General features: G+C 51.8%; 1 protein-coding gene across 1 annotated transcript in view; it reads right to left on the bottom strand.

Annotated features, from left to right (window-relative positions):
* The window catches only part of ARHGEF9 (Cdc42 guanine nucleotide exchange factor 9), a 219339-nt gene extending 206312 nt beyond the window's left edge, over window positions 1-13027 (bottom strand). Inside the window, exon 1 of the mRNA XM_065643046.1 lies at window positions 12632-13027. The gene's annotated coding sequence lies outside the window, so the exon portion shown is untranslated. The remainder of the gene's footprint in view (window positions 1-12631) is intronic.
* Between the last annotated feature and the right edge of the window lie 8460 nt (window positions 13028-21487).

Genomic DNA, 21487 nt, shown 5'->3' with positions numbered 1-21487 from the left:
ACAGTCGTGTCCCCTCTGCTGTCCCCAAGGAAACACTTATCCCTTTTTTAGGGCTAAAAACCCAGGTAAGCAGGTGCAGCTACAGGATCCCTTTATCATCACTTACGGAACAAAGCCAGAATAATTCTTACAAGGAACTGGAGACTTTGTCCCAAGTATTAGGCATCTTTTTATTTAACCATTTTCTATATTCTGTTAAGTCTAATATCTCCTTTACAACAATAAGTGGATTTATTTCTACAGGTGGCAATGGACAAAACAAAAACCATAAGCAGGAAAGGACAGGACCAGTCACCCTGAAAGTGCCCAGCGCACCTCTGCTGAAGGTGCATCTCCCCATCCCCACGGATGAGCGCAGCGCAGTTACATCTTTAAAAGCACAAGCAGTTTGAGGACACATGCAGGCAACATCTAGTGTTTGCAGGAAATTGCATGGCATGGATATACAAACAGTATCACGCAAAAAAAAAAAAAAAACAAACAACAAAACAACAACAACCAAAAAAACCCCACACCATGTTGATTTGCCAGCTCATGTCATATAAACCTAAATTCTTTCTTATGTTACAGCATTTAGCCCCTCACAGCAGCAGGCCACAGGCAAGCCTGGCATCAGACAGCAAATACAGCAGCACACCTGGGAAAAGAAAAGCATACACATTTCATAGGATGTCCTGAGTTGGAAGGGACCCACGAGGATCACCCAGTCCAGCTCCTGGCCATGCACACGACAACCCCAAAATTCACACCACAAAACATTTCTGCAAGGATTTTCACCCCGTCGGAGGCACAGGACCAGCCCACAGCGAGCCGAGGTGCACTAACTAGCTCGTGTTTCCTCCCTGATTCGGTTCAAACCCTGCTGAGCCGGTGCAAGAGCTGCAGAACCTCCCACGCTGGTACTCGACCTGCCCGCACAGGCAGGGCCGCCCTGGCCCCAGCTCACCGGCACCGCCAGCGTTTGCAAAATCTGCTGACTTTTCTGGATGTTATTGCAGCGTTGTGTCTTTTATTTGGCTGGCACTAGCACTCAGCGCCGAGGCAAAATCACCTTGGCTTACAGGCCACATGCTGGATCTTTGCTACGTGCAGACGTTTCCTTCCTGTAGTAAAATGAACAGGCTCTCCCATATATAGGTTATATCACTCCCTTGAAGTAAAAATTCTTTAAGGAGCCAATCCTTCCTGTCCATTCCACTTAAGAAGTATTAAAAGAGCACTCTGAATCGTGGTCATACCCAACGATTTGGCACACGGGCTGCAAAATGCCTGAGGACGTCAGGATGAAGATGGTAAATATTTTGACAGGTTACTGGTCCCAGTAACAGCACCTTCCCACAAAAGCTAGGATTCACTGTTCACATCAGCAGCATGGAAAAAGTGACCCCTTCTTCCTTCAGCAGAGACAAAAGAACCGCTTAAGAAAAAGTGTTTAAGAATACGGAGTTGTCCAGCAGAAAACCCGGGTAAAACTCAGTTCCCACAGAAGCCAGAGGGGTTGTCCTCTGACTTTTGACTCTTGGACTTCTTGCGCGTCTTCAAACACATGCTCCCCCTTCCCCACAGCAGTGTGCAAATGAGAGCGACAGCCCCCGCGGACGGCAGGGAAGCCATCGCTGGCACTGGCGGAACAGCCACTATTTCACAACTACTCACAGCAAGAAAATCAAGAAACTCGACGCAGCCAACGTGCCAAAAAAAATCTCCCTGAAAGATGGGCAGGCTTGTGAAGAGCTGCTCCCAGCACATGGGCAAGAGGACGCTTTGGTCCTGACAGCATCGGCTGAGGGTGTGGATGCAGAAACACACGTCAGGCAGCTCTGCCCCATGGCCCCGTGTGGGTGATGAAAATACATCCAGGGAAGTCAGGAATGAGGCAGCGAGGGAAGCACCCATGCACCAAATTAAACCCAATCTTTTTGATCCTCACGTCAAAGGCATATACCCACGTTCAGTTTGTTTTCAGCCCCAGAAGAAGAGTGCACTGAACCTTCCTCCCCAGCGGCACCTCCTCGTCCCATCTCCGGGAAGGCGGACTCTGACTCGTGCTTCCCGGGCTGCTTGGGTGCAGCAGTGAGAAGGCACAAAGGAAGAGATAAATCAAGTAAGCATCTAATTGGGAGATGGGTTATACGCTGAATATGAATTTTTGACCCATCGCTGCAGCAATGCAGCTCAATAACCTCCAAGCCAAATCTGGCTGTCATTTACCCAGCTCAAAACATGATCTCCCCATACCCTCATAGCTGGAAATCGCAATTTAAGTTGCATGAGGCTAAACCCCAGCTTGTTACCACCAGCAGAAAGAAACAGCAGATTAACGCAGGGCTCTGAAGGGTACTTTGCCAGACTCTTTGCAGAAGATCTTGTCCCAGATCGCTACTTCTCTAGAAACCCTCCTGCACACTCAGGAGATGCCCACGGCCCGTCTGTCTCACAGACACCCCAACCACAGCTCCTGCACAGCCACGGCCCAGCTGCACCTTTAGCACAAAAATCACATCTTCCACTTACATGCTCAAACATGCATTTAGGTGCCTAAACTAAACTCGAATTAAGGATCTCAATATTCATTCTTGTAATGTATTTATCCTCATGCAGCAGAGGGTGTATAAAGAACCAGGGAAATGCAGCACAAAGGGGTTTTTCCAACACCACCGTTCAGACAGACCTGGTCTCCAAAGACAACTTTATACCTAAACCTGTGGTTCCTTTCTGCCCCCAAGAAAAGTTGCACCCCCTTTCATGAGTGTGTTTGAAGGAAGACAGGCAATGCTTTTGCTTTTCTCAACACTGCCCCAAGGAGTATCTAGCAATAGGGTCCGTGTCCCCTGGCACTGCACGGATCCACGGAACTGTCCTGTAGCACCCTGTAGCAAAGCACTTCATCAAAACCAACTTGTTTTTCCAACTCTGTCTCATTAAACATGTCTATGCTATTGCTGTAAATAAAGGTGAAACTTTCCAGGAATCAAAACAAGGTGCCTGGAAGGATTATAGAGTAATTATCACTCAAAGTTCAAGCCTAAAACCATAGGAATAGACTCCCTGTATTTATTATAGACAGTTTACATGGCATTGCCCTTTATGGGTACAAAACCCACTGATTACAACCAGAGGAGTGTTAAGGAGTACAAACATGCCAGCCTGGATCATGCGAGGCTTCCACATAACCCACTGCTTCCTCCTATGCTCTGGACAAGGGCAAATACTTCAGAGAAAGGAGGCAGGAACTTAATTAATGGGCAATTATGGAATAACCTGTGCCTTGGAGAAAATTGCTTCTAGCTGTGTCAAACACAGGTTGGCTTATGGCCTGAAATGCATTTATTTACTTCTCTTTTATACAAATATTTTTACCTAATGCAACTCATTACCTTCATTAAAAGTTTATTAAAATGCTTGGCTTTAACTTATTATGGCAAGAAGTTGCGGGGACTAATTACAGACTAGAGAGAGGCCAGAAAGGCAATGCCTGCCCTTGGGGGTTATCACAGGCACTGCTGTAGTACCCCAGAGAGAGAAAACATCAACTGCTGAAGAGGCAAAAGCAAAGAACTGGCCATTGCTTCAGCAGATCCCTTCTGCAGGATCCCTGTCTGCAAGCGCCAACTTACTTTACGCGGTTCCCAGCATCGGACCGGGGCAGAAGGTCCTGCTGAGTCACCTGAAGAATTCGGCTCCTTTCCTACTTGCAAATCAACCTGCAAGATCAGATGTTTGCTCGTTTACATCAGGCTTTTGTGGTCCCTTTCCTCTTGCCTCCCCGACGCGCTGCCTTTGCTGCCGGCAGCGCGAGGCGCTCGGCGTGATCCGAGCATCGCTCACGGCAAAAGGTGCGGCTGGGCCAAGAAGGTGACACAGAGTAGGACACCAGTAACATCGTCACGCACTGTAATTAGACAACAAAGCTGTTCTGCTGCCGAGCGCTCCTTACACAAGCCCCAAGCGTGGGGCAGTTTGCAGCACCACCGTTTTGCTCACATCCACCCAAACCGTGCCCTCCAGAGAAGTGCCGACCCGCAGTGCCACGGGACTGCCCTGCCGCCCGCATTCGGGAGGGCAGCACCTCGCCCTAGCGACTAACCGCATTTTTTCCTGTTTTTCCTTCCTCTCAGCAGCCTGCTCCTAGGAACGGGAGCAGAGCCTATTCGATTCAGCCAAATTGCTTAAGTGGTGGCGAGAGCCCTCCCAGCTCCGGCGCTGCGTTTGCAATCGGAAAATCTGAAAGTATTTCTTAATCGTAAGCAACTGCAGCTGACCCTGTACTGCCTGCCATGGGCCATGGTGGAATCCAACAAACCTTGTGGCTCTGCTTTAGGTTCATCCACTCAAAAGGAATTAAAAACCAAGAAAAAGCAAGTTTAAAATCCCTCTTCATTCCCATAATATATTTAATGTTTGGCCTTAAAAATCTTCCTTTGCAGGAGTGGAAACCCATATACCGCAGCATTTCTGTAGCAAGGGTATTTCTTTGCTATGAAACTCAGAAAGCTTTCCATGCATATCACTCCTCAGCCTGTAGAGCTTTCCAGCTGTTGGAACTCCATGTCATTTTCCCATTTCTGCCAGAACTGGGTGAGAAAAAGAAGATACTTTACTTTCTGGGGAGTATAAGGTATCCAGAAGTAAAACCTCCCACTGTCCTTGCAGCACAGGACACCACTGGATCCCATTCTGCATCAGGAAACAAAACGATGCAGCCACAGGAAACGTCAGCTGAAGCCACCAGGTCTGAGCTGGGGAAGCGATGAGACTCACGGTGCTCTCTCAGCTCCAAAGCCCCACACTGTCTCAGCTTCCACTTCAATATATCTTAACACAGGACCTGTCTTCAAGGCCAAGGTCTTTGCCATCCTGTAACCATCTCGGTTGTAACTGAGGAGATAATTCATGGGAAATACAGCCTAAAATGAACCCTGTCCTTTTGGTTGTGGAGAGACCCTACACAGATTATACTCAGATGTTCCTTTTACCATTTTACTAAATGTAACTTTTAAATTTATCTAAAGGACTGTGGAAAAGTCTCCCTGGGAACTGGATCTTAAAGCTCCTGGCTTGGAGCAGGAGAACCCCCAGGAGAAACCAGCTCTCTGCAAAAGGCTCTTATCGCTTCACTAAGACTGGAGGAGCAATAACAGGAAGAAATTGTTTTGGCAGGACTTACACCATACAAAGTAAACTCCCTGGCCGCCGTTGTGTAAAACCACACTGGAAAAGACACGCAGCCCCCATGCCCGGTGGGCTCCCACGCAGCTGCCCTGGCCACGCTCAGCCTGCAGCATTGCCCACACCACGGAGCGGGGTGACAACACCTAGAAGCCACCACCCTGAGCCCTGCTGCTTCTCCTGGCTGCCCCCGTTATCTATAAGCGGACACTCCAAGCATGACAGGAGAGGGTCACCGAGGGACACAGCGTGCATTGATCGCCTGTTCCCGCTGCCGCCGGTGTCTTTGTCAGCTCTGGTCTACAGTGTGGAAATCGGAGAGTAGAGCAGACGTTTAGGATGTGCTCTGCACCCAGGAACGCTGTCGAACAGCAAGAAGGAGGGGTGGGAAGACGGTAAAGCGCTCTGGGGCTGGTGCCTTTGCTCGCCAGGAGGCTGCTCAGAAACCCAGCAGATGCTTTCTTCTTCCTCGTCCTTGTCCTCGCTCGGGCAGGACCCTGGTGCCACCCTCCAGCCATCAGCATCCTCCACAGCAGCGCGGGGAAAGGAGCCGGGCACCGCCGTGGTGAAGCCCAACACCAACCACTTGGCCGAAGCCGAGCGCGGAACCTCCGCGACCGCACGGGCTAGACGGATGACTTCATACCACTTCGGCTAAACAATTCCAGCGCTGAGGGCAGACGCTCACATCAGTGGCATTGTTTTTGCACACAATAGGCACTTTTTATACCCGCGAATGAAACGGGGCAGTTTTAAACTGATTAATGGTTCTCTCAAACAAGTCTCTGAGTGTACAGGAGGCCCCTGGCAGACAATGTCAACCCAGTTTCAGTGGTACAGCATCAGCTGCTGCCCTGCACCAGCCCAGCGTGTGACGAGCAGCAAGAGCAAATGAGCTACAACCGCTCCCCGTGTGGCTCGTTAAGATAAGGGACACCGGAACGCTGCTGCCAGGCTCCCTGTCCCTCTGCCAGGCACACACTTTGCTCTGCTCATCGCTGCAGTGTCAGAGAAGCCTTTTGGTTCGCTTCCTCGTGCCAGCACGCAGCAGCACCAGCCACCCTGTTTCCACAAATCCAGCAGCGCCCTCGAACTGAGGCCGGTGTATACCAAAGTGAAGACACCAGCAGTTTGCTGCAGCAGCGAAGGAGCCGGCGTGCATCTCCTGCTGCCTCGTCAGCCGGGGATAACACGAGAACACCCTCACCGGCTGGTGCTGGATCCCAGGGGCTCTGCTCCTCCCTTCCTCACCCTGAAATGCAGCATCCAGACCAAGACAAATCCTGCAGCAGCAAATTCCCTCCCAGCCCAGGGCAGGTTGCTGCGCAGGCTCTCGTGGGCTTTTTGGGGGCAGCAAAAGCTCCGCTCTTGGGATGCAGAGTTTGCAAAACCCCTGGGAACTTCCATGCCTAATTCGGCCCCGGCGTGTGGCAGCGGAGGAATGTCACACATGTGGCTTCGCTCTTTACACCTGCCTCGGTTTGGTGTTTTCCCCTCTTTTGGGATGGCCGCCAAAAGCAAACGAAAACCCCAGCAAGGGGGACTCGAACACCTGGGCAGTCAACTCAACAGGTGGGCAACCATCCTGCAGCAAGGGGGAGCACAATTCGGACAGCAAAGCTTTGGCCAAGTTGTGGCCAAAACATTACACACAGCCCTGTGCGAGAGGAGCTGCGGTTCGCACGGGTGAGGAACGGCGTTTTGCAACTTGGACAGCGCAGCCTGGGAAATATGGGCTATCGCTGCCAACCATCTAAGCCACAAAGATTAGTTAAGGGAAAAAAAAATGAAGTGAAAGCAAACACAGGCAGCGCGGCATTCGCTCCAGTGCTCAGATAAGAAACTGAGGCACAGACAGGTTAACAGGCATCCTCGGTCACACCACAAGACTGCAGCAGATGAAAACAGAACCTGCCCCATGCTGTACATGCCTATTTACGCCTGTGCGATCCACGCCACGTTTTTTGGCATCTCAAAGGCAGGGTTTTGATGGAACTCTATATCCCCCACGCCTGCTGATTTTGCATCACTTCATGCATCTGCCACACATCACCCACAAGCACGAGCGGGCTAGGCAGCAAGAAGCTGCAAACTCTAATGAGGGACCATGCCCTGACTCCAGTTTCACTCCATGATTTCCTTAACTCTGAGGACTCCTGTGAAAAACCTGAGCAGCAAGTCTGAGCACAAACACAGGGATCTGGGCTAAGCGTGAACCCTGTGCAAAACCAGCTTTGAGCTTTGCTGCTCCGCCGGCAGCCCTGGCTACTCTGCAACATCCTTTTAACACAGCGAGACATTTTAGGATGTGAGCAAGACCGAATCCTGCTCTTGCCCCAAACAATAGGCTCTGCAATAATGGTGCAACCAGAATTTCCTGTACGGCGGCGCGCGCCAGCTCCCGGGAGAAAATACCATGGGAAAGCACTGCCGGGAGAAAAGCCGCTTCGCAGTGCACCGGGGCAGCTCCTCGAGGCTTCTGGGGACACCGTTTTTCCAACAAGCAAAGCACTGCAACCAAGTCCAGGCCGGGAAGCAGGCAAAACCGCACCAGCGGCTCGAAACAGAAGCTGTCCAGCCTGGGAATGGCTGTGGATAATTAATTATTGCACCGAGCCTTCTGCAACATCTGGACGCAGCTCTCTCTCACGGATATTTCACTACCCTGCACAGCCCTTGTGAAAACATCACATTGGAGTGGGCTACAGTTTGCGAGGCTTTAGTCTCAGCTCAGCTGGGGTGAACCTGAACAACACTGCGGGTCTGGCGGTGCGGGAAGCTCAGGAGCGGGGCTGGTCTGGTGCATCTCTGACAGCGAGGCAACCAGTCCACAAACGGCACAGGTCCGGCAAGAAAAGAGCAACTGCTAGCACTGCATCAGACAATGAGATAGCAGTTGTGTTCACAATGCTCCGGTCTGGACCTGCTGGAGCTACTACCAAGAATGAGGGGTCAAAATGGATTGCAATCCCAAACACAAAGAACAGCAAATGAACTCTTACAGCAAAGCAGGAACTGGGTATTCCACAGCCCTGCTGGGCTCAAGGATTTGAGGAGAGATGGGGAGAATTATTAGTGAAACCGGAAAGGACTGAACCAGTGTGCTCAACACAGACACAACCAGCGCCCTGCTCCCGGCTCAAGAGCTTTTTGCCTTTCCACCTGGCGGCACAACGCAAGAGCTACCAGCCTGAAGCTGCAAACATCATCCACCCGGGCCCTGCTGCCACCTCCTCCCTGGTCCAGGGACCTCCAACCCTGCTCAGCTGCAGGAGATGCAAGGTTCAGGATGCAACATGGGGTGAAGGACCACCCTCACACCCCCAGCACCTTTCCAACCTCTCATCATTGCCATCTCTCTGGCTCTACTTGTGACGCTTGTCATCAAACGCTGGCGACATTTGTTTTTCTGCAATATTTTTCAAAGAGGTGCAGAAACCATTTCTATTACTTTTTTGGGCCCTGAAGTTACTTAATTGCCTAAAAGCATCCACAGTAAAATATGGAAAATACCAACATCTTTTTTTATATCCAGCAGCACCTGCCCTTGCACTGCACGGCAGTCCCTGCTCCACCAGCCCAGGAAGCCCCTCACTGCGGACATGGAGAAAGCTCTGCATCTATTAATATTTCAAGAGGAAAAAGGTCAGAAAACAGGCGATGGCACCTGAGCCTGGCTTAGCAGCGATCCCAAACAATTCGAGGTGCTTCAGGAGATCTCACAGCTGGCCAAATTTAGTACCTTACTGCTGGATTTAGCACATATCCAGCACAAATTGTTGCAAAGCACACCTGTACAGGTTGTTGTGAGATCCAGTGCTTGGGGCCTTTGCTACAGAGGTATGCTGGTACACAACAAAAAGAGCAGTTTTCAAGAGAAAAACTGTACACCCAGCACATGGCTTGTTGAACAGGAGACCGGTAAAGCAGAAGCAAGAGGTTTTCACCCCATTTCTTCCATCGGCTCACCTAACTCGTCTCTGTCTTCGTGTCTCCAGCTATGAAGAGGGGCGAGAGGTGTCGCACCCCTGCGCAGCAGCTGCCGCCAGCCAAGGTTGCGGCAGAGCACCCCAAAGGGGAGGGCTGCCCCCCGCCAACCTCGTACAAATAGCCCCTCCTGCAGCGGATCAGTGTTTAAAGACAAAGCAAGCAAAGCCTTGTTCCCAAGATTAAGAAGGACCCTCTGGGTTCGGGATGGGGACAGAAGAGATGAGGATGGAGAGGGTGCGACCGGAGAGCACGTGCTGGCCGGGACCGCAAATCCAACATGCACTGCGCGCAAAAAAAAAAACCAACCCCTAGAGCACCAGCAAAGCTCCTTGGCATTTCCACAGCGAAGGACTGGCTTTGCTGGCCCTATGTGTCTGGCTTGGGTCAGGGTGAGCAATGGGCAGCTCGGCAATGTGCGCAAATGAAGGGAGACGTGGAGCTGTGGGCTCCAGATGGAGCGATGCCCTCTTTCCAGAGAGGGAAAGCGGAGAAACCACCAGCAAGAACATCTGAGCAGCACGAAGCTCTCAGAGCTCAACCTACAGCAAAAAAAAAAAAGCCATTTACCGGGAGATAGTTGGAAAACATACTTTTAAGTGGCTTCATTGAAAAAAATCCCAACGCTACTCCACGGTTCATTATTTTAACAATCACTTGGTGCCCTGCCGGCTGCAGCAAGACAGGTAGCTGGTCTCCCTGCACTCAGCCCTCCACATGCAACACGCCAAAATTAATTCTGTAGCATGTAGGTACATAATAATTTTGTTATTCCATTGAGGCACCAGCGAACTCTTCCCCAAGAAGCTGTGGTTTCCAGACATGCATTGCTGCCTGCTTCATATCAAGCCAAGCTCACTCTGCCCATCTCCCGAGCTACTGAAATCCTTTACAATGTTTGCAAAATGCCCCCTTCTGGCAAATTATAACTCAGGTTTTCAGGTCATATTGTGTAGATGAAGAAAACTCCAATAAATCTGTCATTTAACAGAAAATTAACGCTGCATCCTAATGTCAGCACCAAGCACAGGAATAACCTCTTTTTCCACAGACAGCTATTGCGTGCTTGACATAAGAAGGCCAAATACAACAAACCTGCAATAAAAAAAGCCCTACAAAAATCAAAGTTGGTGACGCTTATGCCCTGAAACACGGTTGGCGAGAGACCAGTGGGCAAGACACGTGTTCAGGTCGCTGGCTCGCGCTGCTGGCAGGATCCCGGTCCGTGGCGGGGGCCAGGGCGGCCGCTCCTTCTGCGTTTTGCTTGCTCCTATTTTTCCTCTTTTTTATTTGATTGTCAAGCGAAGCAGAGTAATTTTATTGAATCAGCTAATATTATTGCAAAAATCGGGGAAGTCTTTGAGGTCACGAGACACAAACAAACAGCCAGGTAAATACAGGCAGAAATAATTGCTCCAAGCATAACTGGGTTGCAGTAATTAGCTCAGTGGTTTTCAGCTCCTGGCCTCGGATCCTCAGGATTCCCAAGACTATTTCTCAGAGGTCTTAGATAGGTCCAAAAGCAAACCCATTCTCATGCTTCACCTGGAAGTTTCATAGGAGCCTGCAAACTGAAAAAAATAAAAACAACAATACCACACACCAAACAGGACAGTTGAGAGCAGTTAGTGCTCAGGAAAATGAGAGCTAACAGTGGTGGGAGAGGGCAGGAGACCCTGGTGCTTGAGGAACCAAGATGGAAAGAAGTTAACATTTGCAACAGGTACCGGACAAACCAAAAATGGAGCAAAATCACCCTATTGCAACCATGATTTTTAGTACCCAGGATCAGGAACTTTACTTTCCAGACTCAAGGTAGACTTTTCCCCAGTGCTTCCAGCTTAACTCATCAAGAGGCTCCCCCAAAGGAGACAAGGCGTTTTTTGCCCCTTGTTTGCACACATACACACAATGCACCTGCTTCTTCCTTCTCCCACAAGCAGCTTTTCCTTCTGGACCATCAGCTCCTCGTGCAAAAGTGCTCACGTCCTACCTGCACAAGCAACGGTCACCGCCTGGAGCTCCAGTTTGAGAGCCCCACCAGCAGCCGGCCGAGCTCCTCGGTCTGGGACAGAACCCCTCTTGCAGGAAAGCATGGCAGGAGCTCACTGTGACCCCTCGGAACGACAGAGCACAGCTGCCTGTCTGCCCCGCGTCCCCACCGCAGCGGCACCCGGGCCACCGGTGACACAGGAGGACACGAGGTTTTTGCACTTGGCAGCTCTCACCGCATAACCTCTCTGGGTAACGCAGACCCCAGGCAGCACAACGCACACCTCTCCTGCTCCAGAGGTTCTCCTTACCGGAACATGTAGAAATCAAATTAATTAATTGCAGCAACGCACAAGGGCGCCAACAGCATTCATCCCGCAGCAGAGAAATGAGATGGCACAGCAGAAACTCCCTGTCTGGTCACTTGTTCAATCAGGGTCCGCACGCCGCTCACACGAGCCGTCCCCGGGCACCCTCAGTACTTTAATAGACATAAGTTTGGCGCTTTTCTCTTCCCCAAAGCCAATCAGTGAAGATACCATGGAGGGAGTGAGCAGCATTCCATAAATATTTTATTTAAACAGCTACAGTACGTTTAGATCCAGCTCACTGCATCACAGGCTGAGGTTTTAACGACCTGTAGCCAACACAGCTGCTGAGCCCGGTGCGATGACTTCTGCGCCGCAGCCCAGCCCGGTTTAAAAATGGAGCTGGTGCTGGCTTTGCGGTGAGCTGCTGTCACTTGGGGGAAAGTGGTGTGCCTCGTCTTACAATAAAACAGACAGGAGGAGCAAGGAGGTTATATCAGCTATTAATCCCTGTATTTTTAAATAGCTCGTCTAATAAACGTTAAGGTGTGAAACAAAACCACAGAGGTGGAAATGTGAACACGGCATCTAACAGGAACCCTCCAGCCAGGCTCTGTAAACAGATGACTAAGACTTTCTCACTGAGGTATGCCCCATCAGCTTCCCTGGGAATCCTAAAACCAGTAACGACTGAACCCTCCCAGCCAAAAAGCATTCATTAAAGCCAACAGAAATACTCTCCTGGATTCAAACATACTTTGAATCAGCCTGGGTGAGTAATGACCCAGTTCTTAGGCAGTACATGCAAGCATAAACCAGGCATGAACTACTGAAATCTGCCACAGAGTGGAAAATAAAAACAGGCTGCAATCAGAATTGGGCCCGCAGTAATAACTGCCCAGCTCAACTTCACGCTGGTACTTCCTCAGTAGCTCAAACAAAACACAACCAACAAAATTTCCATTTTACATTTCGCAGACCTTTTTTTCAAAGCTCATATGAACTTTGCAGCTTTGCGCTCGTATCGGGGGGGCAGCCGGGGGTCTGCCCTGCAGGTACCTGCGCAGGGGGGGGTGCCACGTTATTTACCAGGTCAGAACACAAAGCAAACTGCTCCGACCCCGCTCTCCTGGGAGTCGCGGCTCCGAGGGTCCCAGCGCCGGTCCCGCTCTTACCTCACCGCGTGGCCTCGGCGCTAACACGGTCCCGGGAAGTAACTGCAACTCTCCGCTAGCGTCTTCAATTTGAAATGTTAAAAAATAATAATAATAATAAAAAAAAAAAATAAAAGCGACTAATGGTGCGAGCTCCTCCGAGAAAATTTCTTTTTTAAAAAAGCTGAAAAAGGGGGTGCCCGTGCCATGCACGGCCCCGTCCGGCGGGCCGCCCCCGGGACCTGCCTCCCGCCGCCGTGCCCGGCTCTGCCCGGGGAGCGCTCCCCGCCGGCCCCGGGACCGGCCCGGGACCCCCGGCCGAGCGCTCAGAGCGCGGCGGCGAGGGCCGGCCCGGGCCGGGCGAGGGCAGCCCCGGGGGCCGGGGGCCGCCCGCGGGCAGTGGGGCGCGGGGGGCGCCCGCCGGGGCCCGGCGAGGGCCGCGCTGCTCCGCCGCCGCCGCGCATCCCCCGCAGCCCCGTCCCGTCGGGGCCCGCCCGGCGCCGGCCGGTGCTCGCCGCGCCCGGGCGCTGCCCGAAAAGAGTGGTAATAATTAGAAAAATAAATAAATAAAATTAAAACTCTTTTTTTTTTTTTTTTTTAAGAAGGTCTCGGGCCTGGACGCGAGCGGGAGCCGGCGGGGAAACTTTCTGTAGCCGGTGCGGCGAGGAGCCGTCAGTCAGTCCGTCCGCCCGTCCGTCCCCTCCCGCCGCCGGCAGCCTGCGCGGCGCCGCCCGCCGCCCCGGCCGCGCTGAGCTCCGCGGGCGCGGGGGAAACGCGGGGGAGGCTCCGCGCCCGCCTGCAGCGCCCCGCGGAGATGCGGCCGTGCCCAGAGAGGAAACTTGGGGGGCAAGGTACTTTTTGGGGAAGATGCTGCCTCGGCTCGCCGCGGCCCGCGGGAGCTGTTTCCCCCCCGCCCTCCGCAGTAAGAACAATCAGAGGAAGCGCGGCCGCGGCTGCTCCCGCCACCGGCAGCTCCAGAGCAGCCCCCCCGGCACCCGTGAGACCTCGTGCGGGGGGAACTGAGGCACGGGAACCTGACATTGAGGACCTGCCAGGTGCAGCACAAGCCTGGCCACGGCACCACCATATAAAAGGTGCCAGGTCACATCTGGCCTCATCTGCAGGGGCCAACGCCCCGACTTTGCAGGTGCTGATGGCAAAAAAGGCACCTTGCTCCGGGCACAAGCCAGCCCATCAAACACCGGGTTTCACCACAGCTTCTGCACCACTGTTGAACCACCTGTGTGGTGAGATTGAGAAAGCTACCTCAGCTTTATCCAGGGCATGAGACCGCTATCACGGGCTGGATGCACTTTTAACTTCAGCTTCTTTGGTCTCCCTCTCTGGGAAGAGGACCACTTCTTTCTCCACCTTCCTCCTCCTACACAAAGAGAAGACCTTTTACACAGCCACAAGCCAACCTGGGCAAAACCAGATTATTCAGGCTTGGCCAGGTGTTTCAAATTACTCATTTGACAACCCACAGACACCTGGTGAGACAGCACTGAGCTTTACCAGCCCGTCCCCCAACACAACACAAGTAGAAGCTCAGCTTCCTATTTCCACCCCAGAAAAGCACCTCGGACAAAATCAACTTCCGAGCAGCCCTGCCTGAAATGTCACAACAGCAAGGCCCATCCCGGCCGCACATCCCCACCAGCTCTCCGGAGAAGCCCCGCAAACCAAACAGCAATTTCCATCAGTGTCCAGTCTGGAAGCATTCATGCACAGATAAATAGGAGATCACACAAGTAAAAGAATTGCTTTTAAGAAATAGGCTTTATAATGGTAAAAATGTTGGAGGGAAATGAAATCGTTATTTAGGCAAGGCTTAGTGGATTTAATTGCTGCTTTTCCATCACATGTAATTGGTGTTTTAAGTTATATTAGTAGTGTTTCCCATGGGGAGGCAGGTGTGTGCTACAGAAAGAGAGTGTTATTAATAGGATAACCACAATTGAGCGTAATCAGGATCATCACATCAATCACTCCATGGAACAGCACAAGCTCAGAGTTTTCCACCTGGTTTTCTGATTGTTTCGGTGATGCATCAAATTGCAAACGCTTTCTTTGGCTTTGGGCACAGGCAGCAAAAAGCCCCTTAACTTTTCACACCATCAACCCATTCATAGAGGGTTAACCTGAGGGCAAAAAATCCACCCCAGTAGCTCCAATGCTTCCCCATGCATTCATATCCATCCCTACCTAGCTTGGGCTGGGATACCTCCGTGTCACAGAGCTCATGCAGTCTGGTATTTTCTTTTTAACTGCAGAGATTTATCAATATACCAGGATGGATCTGCTAGGATAAAACATCAGCAGGCAAAACTGTGGCTGCCCTTGTAGCCTCAGAGAGGTGGAGAATAATGCCTTTTCCATAGCAAGAGTGAGATTTTGTGAGTTTTTGTTAAGCTACAGGGGAGAACAAGAAATGGGGGACTCTCGGTGGCCTGGGGAGACGCTGCGGTGGGTGCAATGGGCAATATCTTACAGTGTCCACCCTGGTACCCTTCAGTTCTGATCTGCAAAGTCGCGCCAATGCTGCAACAGGGAGCAAAGCCCTTGTGCAAAGCCATCCCCACGGGCCGTCCATCGCCGCGTCACCTCCGTCCCCCTTTCCGCAGCATCGCCAGCGCCATCCCTGCCGCCCCCCAAACCCGGCCAGCCCTGGGTCGCTCACGGTCCTTCCACGCTGTGGACACACAGGACTGGGGGCTTGGCTGTGAAAGTGAGGGCACTTGTCCAGCTTGCCTTTTCTGTTTGCACTCGGAGCATTAAGCCATGACGTCTCCTCCTGCTTGTGGGAAGCAGCTAAAAGCTCATTTTTCCATGAAAGAAAGGTGAAAATCTGAGGAAATCATACAGTTTCATAAGCTGGGCTTGAAGAAAACCTTCAGATACATTAAAACAAACAGAACAAATCCACAGTAACAATGACCACACAATCCAGGGGCAACAACACTGACATGCATGTATGTGCATCTCCTAGGGAAAAGGGTAACACCTCGCAACCCTCAGCCCTTTCCCCCCGCAAATCCAGCTTTTACAAGGTATCAGTCCTTAAATATTAACAAACAGCCCATCAGACAGGGATTTTTCTTCCCTCAGCTAAATCAGCACCTGCCAACAGCCACTTTAGCTTAGCCAGAGGTGCATTGCGTGAAGTAATTAGCTTGCCCTCTTTCCTCTCCTTCCCAACAATATTATTTCCATTTTCTTCAGCTAAAGCTGATTGTGGCCAAAACTCACGGATCACTGGAGCAGGCCCTGCATTTCTGACTGATCAGAAGCACCTCGTGCATTTACCTGCGGGATAGCAAGTGCTCCAGACTTCTTTGGCTGCTTCTCTAGAGATGACCATTTTTTAATTTTTTTTTTTTTTTCTATGGGCTAGAATGAAACGTATACCACTGGCACCCGTCACCAGCTGACCAACAGCTTTGCTCGGAGGCAGAAGGAGCAGAACCATAGCTAGGTTCATTGGAATCGAAACCTAGAACCTGTGGGAAACACTTGAGAATACTAAAAATCAGCAGAAAGACCTTAAATCCTGATTACACTGGAGAAGTTCACGGGTACTTACTTCCAATGCAGAGAATTAAATGACTAAAGTTGCAGGCAGGCCCTGGGCAATTCTTGTCTCAAAGAGGAGATGATGGAGCCCAGGCAAGAGATAAATGACAGAACTGAATGGAATTTCTTTTCGCTATTACTTTAGGCTTATCGAAAGATTAACAAACTTAAGGACCACAAAGAACAATGAAGGCAAAGGCAAGCCCAGAAAATACAGAGGTGGCTTATTGATTTCTTTATGCAGGTCTAGCAAAAATTGGCAGCTTAAGGCAGTCCAGCCAGGGCCACAGGTGATGCGGTGGCCTCCCCATTTGCCATCCCTTCCCTCCCTCACCTCTCCCCCAACAGATGCTTTGCTTCAAATACCATCAAGGACATAAGTGCCCTGGGGCTGCCTAAATATGACTCTTTTGATATCTCTGCAGGGAAAAAAAAAAAAAAAAAAGGCAATAGAGAATTAACAGCTTCTTGAAAACCCAAACAAAGTTTCTGTAGTGACACAGGAATCAGAAACTGTGCTTCTATAATGAAAACAGCCCAATTGCTTCCTGCTGGGATGCGTATAGGGAGCTCAGCCCCTATAGCAATGCCTTGTAAAGGAGCCCTTGAGTGTCTGCAGGGGGTTCAGAGTTACAGCTGGGTCTTGTGAGCTGCGTTAGGTCAGGAGGAGGTTGGAAAAACACCCATTTCGAAAATAAATGGGTCATATTAGCAGTCTTTTCTAGTAGATGCCCAGTGGAGGGATGCCCAGTCACCGTGGTATTACCCTTCCCATAACATAATGTCCTTTCTGTTCTCTGTAGCCAACCTGCTCTTGGTCTCATACCTCTTTGTTTATGATGTGTGTACTGAAATCAATTAAAACACAAAGATCATAGAATCATACAGATCCTCATTTTTTAAATTCAGACACCTTGACCAGGTGTTACAGGCTCCTGCCCCCTTCCCAGAAGGGTCCAAGTGCTTCCACGCTCCTAGTTGATTTGTTATCTTTTATAGTTGTAAAGATCCAGCAGTGTCTGGTTCATTGTCTCCTTTCATTTTCTATGACATTTAGTTGAAATAGTTTCAAGCTGAGATAGGCCACCTGGCTCCATCCTCCTTCCACCAAAGCTGGACATCAACTCAGGCTGCTCCCAGGCAGGGATGGGTGGTGGTTTTGCCAGGGTAGAACCTTGTGCCATGTACTGACCCAGGATGGGGAATCCCAGGCACTGCCCAACTACCCAAAACACCCCCCGATTCCCCCCACCATGGCACATGGGGTTCCTCAGCTGCACCAGCTTCTCCTCTGCTGTTTTCCCTAATCCCCTGTGCTGCAGCCGGACATACCCACCTGTTCATTTGGGGGAGAAACACCCAGTCAGCCTGCACTTGGGAGTCAAATGCAAATACAGACCCTCCAAAAAACAGGCAGTTTCCCCACCCTGTCATTTTTCTGGTGCTCCTTCCAGCTTCCAGGTTAGACCTGGCATGGGGTCAGGCAAACACCTGGAACAAGGCAGGGCAAGGATTAAACTCGCATGATCCTGGTTTGCAGTCTCAAAGACAGGTACTGGGTGGCTTAATCCAACACCCAATTGTATCGCCTACAGTTAATTCATTTAAGTGACCTGTAGGCCAGGTGAGATGGCCCTGATGAGCTTGGGGACAGATTGCACTTAGCCACCACCAGCGTGCTGCTGAGTTAAGGACGGCGGGCTGGAAGATACATCCTGGTGTCCATCAGGAGCATTTATTCTCCCTTTTTAATAAAGCACAGCCCTGCGGCTTTGGCCCCACCAGCATGGGGTGCAGCAGCAGCAGGTGGCCCCAAAGGGCAGGGGAACAAGTGCGCTCACCGTGGACTTGTCATTCCAGTGCTGGAGGTTTTGTCTTTCTTTCAGGTTCCAGCTGCACACCCACAAGAAGGCAGCCCGCCTAGAGCAGGACACCAGAGACTTCTCCCCCAATACCATTTAAAGTTTTAATGGCTGGAGAATGGGGCAGAGAAGTGTTCTGCTCTTCAGCCCATCACCAGACCACACTCGTTAACTCCTGATCTGCTCTATAATGAGGGTTAATTTGTGCTCCTTATCCCCATTTCAGCAGGGTTTATTCACAGGTGACTCCTATTCTTGCTCTGGGCCTTGCTTACTCCTCCTGTGCAAGTGTAATTTTTTAGGGAAGGGAAAAGGGAGCCTAGGAGTATGTTCCTGGAACAGCACAGGAGCCCTCACAGCACCGCCCGCACCCTGAGAGCCCGGGGGTGGCAAACCACAGGGGAAACAAATTAAGGATGGGAAACCTGGAGGAAAGGGTGAAATCCCTAAGGCGAGAGCTGAGCATGGGGCACATTGCAGCCCTGCTTCCGTGGGAGCTCAGATGATTTTCACAAATTCTTCCCTGGCGCAATTCCCAGCTGATTCTCCATAACTCAGCAGAAAGTTCGCAAGACATATTTCTTGCCATCTCCGCTCCGCAGGCCAGTGCATCGTGGGGCACCTCTCGCTGTCCTGCAGCACTGCTGATTTGCAGCTCCGTTTGTAGAGGTTTGTATGTACAGCACTTGCTTGAGCATACACCGTGTGGGTCTCCGTGCATCCCCTTTTCTGCTCCCCCAGAGTGTGGTGTAGACTTTAGCTCCAGAGCTTATTGCTCTGCTCTACAGCAGGCTCAGGTCCACCCAGGAACACGTTAGGGAGGATCTTGTCTTAACAAGAAACCAGCTGGCAGAGGAGCAAACAACAACAGGAGTTCACAGGTACCCCAGCCGCTGCTCGGCGCCCCAAAGCTGCCCCACAGAGATGGTGCCACTTCTCTCGCGAAGGCAGATGAGCACTTTTGACAGCGGCCCGTGCACTGTGGCAGGGTTTGGGATTTGCCGTCAAAGCTGCTCTTTGCTGAGCTCAAGCCTTGTGCCAAGGCTCCTGCCCTGAGCCCCCAGGACAGCATCCCCACCAGCAGCAGCCCCAGGGCCACGCAGAGAACCGCAGGATTGCTCAGCGATAGTGCAGGTGGGGTGGGGAGGTTGGGGTTTTTCGCGGTTGCACCCGAGGACCACACGTGCCTGCGGCGAGCAGGGCAGAGCCCTCGGCGGCTGCAGAAAGGACTTGCTGGCAGAGCCGCGCGTGGGAAACGTGGCCGGGCTGAGTCACGCTGTGTCACCCCGCGGAGCTCGTCCCCTGCGCACGAGCTGGTTTTCCAGTCTCCAGCTACCGCAGAGCTCCCTGTGGGACTGGCAAGGAGCAACGCTGCCCCGAAATCCACAAGTAAATGTGCCCTTTTCCCACCTTCACCCTGAAGAAACAGCCCCCAAACCCCTCTCCATGTTTCTAAGCAGCTCAGATGTGCTTTAACAGTCCTTGGCTCTTTGCTTGCCGTCCCCAGAATGCCCATTCTTCAACATTTTTCCCCAACCTGGGCTCTCCTAGAGCTGTCATCCAGCCCCTGGGCTGGGCGAGAGTGGCAGGGAGCAGCAGGCAGGCCCCCGAGCACCAAGTGGGAAAACAAGGAAACATTTCCACGTATTAACTTCATTTCCTTTGTTTCCTCCAGCCCGGCAGCCTGGCTGGTGGGTTATTAATAGCGCACTCTAGTCGGTCACCACTCCCAGCACCCCTCCGTGCCCAGGGGGGGACGATGCCGGTGGGATCTACTCACTAAACGTGGCAGAAAACCCACGTCCCTTGCAGCTGCACCACAAATACCTCATAGGAAAAGTGCATTGAGGGGACATCTGTGAAACACCCGAGTTTCTGCTGCTTCCCCAACTTGGGATGCTGGAAACCATGTTTTTAACATCAAACCTCCTGCAGCCTCATTATTTTCTGTTTGTGGAGGAGGAAACTGTGGTCTCCTGCCTCTGCAAAGCAAATGCCGCTGGGATCCCGTGCAGCCGAAGGAGCAGAGCAGAGGCAGCCGAAGGCAAGGCTGCTGCCCAGGCTGGCAGCATGCCCCAGCAGCACCCGCAGATGCAGAAAACCCCAATAGCTCCATCACTCCTAGCACATACATGAGCATTTATAGGTTTCGTAAAACACATTACTTGCTTTTAACTCTAGAGGCAGCCTTTTCGGCAAGCAGTCGACAAAGTAGAACAAAGCTGGATGCTTGCAGGGCAGGCAGGGAGGTTTCAGCTTCACCCTGGCAGCACCTTTGGGATTCACCTGCTTTGATGTGCTGCCCAGGAGGCCCCAGCAAGGGGAGGGGGGACCCCTTGGCGACATGGCTGGGACCAAAAGCCCCGTTTCCCCACCAGCTCCTGGCTGAATCGCCTCATCGTCTGTCCTTTGCTGTTCCCATGTGACGGACTGCGAGAGGACATTTCTTCAGCAAAATCCCGCTCCCAATGCTCAGTCCTTTAGCAAGGGCAAAGACATTTCTGAGACCACCGCCCTCACCCACACTAGGGATTAGAGCCAAAACCAGGAGGGAGAGCCCGAGTGGGCAGAAGCCTCCAAGTCCCTCTCTGGGAAGAGGAATGATGCTCTCACCCCAGCCCAGCTCCCTCGTCACGGGCGTACAAACCTATTAACCCAGTTAAGCAGCTCTGCTTGAACCAGTCCAAACATGCACACTGGAGATGGGCACAATCTCCAAATGCAGGAGCAGCCCCAGGGAGATTTCTGCAGCGTGACTCACACTCACCCAGCCCCGGAGCAGCTCGGGGACCCAGGCAAAGCCACCTGAGGCTGGAAGGCTGGAGCCCAGCAGAGCTGCCAGCCTGTCCTCACCGCTGCGACGGCTCCTGCTTGGCTGCGGTCACAGCGGTGGGCTCGGGACAAAGGCACGGCCAAAATTCAGCAAAGCTGCGGAAGAGGTGGAAAACAGCGGGGTGCTGGCAGAGACCCTTTTCACCTCTGCATCCTCCAGAAATAACCCCTCCAGGACCAGACTCCTCTGTAGGATCTACGGTATTGCTGCTTCAGCAGGGACAAGTGAACAAGTGGAGGAGAATGGAGGGCCTCAGCACCTGAGCAAAATACTGCAGTTGATTTTAATCCTGGAAGAAATAATTTTATTTATCCAGCCTACCCCGAGTCCCTTTGGGCCATGGAGTTTCACCTGCTGACAGCTGCCGACCTAAAGGTGCTGCTGGAAGGAAATCCCACATTGAAAAAAACCACCTACTTTGAAATGAAAGCCTTCAGAGCAATGGAAAGTTTGCCGCCTGCCTTACAAAGTTCCCCCAGATGCCAGATACCCTCTGAAAATCGCAGGCGTCATGTTTTGTGGGAGGTTACTGACCCACAGCCTTCAGCCCCGGCTCTCCTTGGAGCATGCTTTTGAACACAGGAGGATCCTACGCCAAACCGTGCTGAC

Source organism: Caloenas nicobarica, chromosome 12 (genome assembly GCF_036013445.1).
Source record: "Caloenas nicobarica isolate bCalNic1 chromosome 12, bCalNic1.hap1, whole genome shotgun sequence".
Classification (NCBI taxonomy): domain Eukaryota; kingdom Metazoa; phylum Chordata; class Aves; order Columbiformes; family Columbidae; genus Caloenas; species Caloenas nicobarica.
The sequence above is the reverse complement of the archived record's forward strand: the minus strand, read 5'-3'. Positions and strand labels throughout refer to the sequence as shown.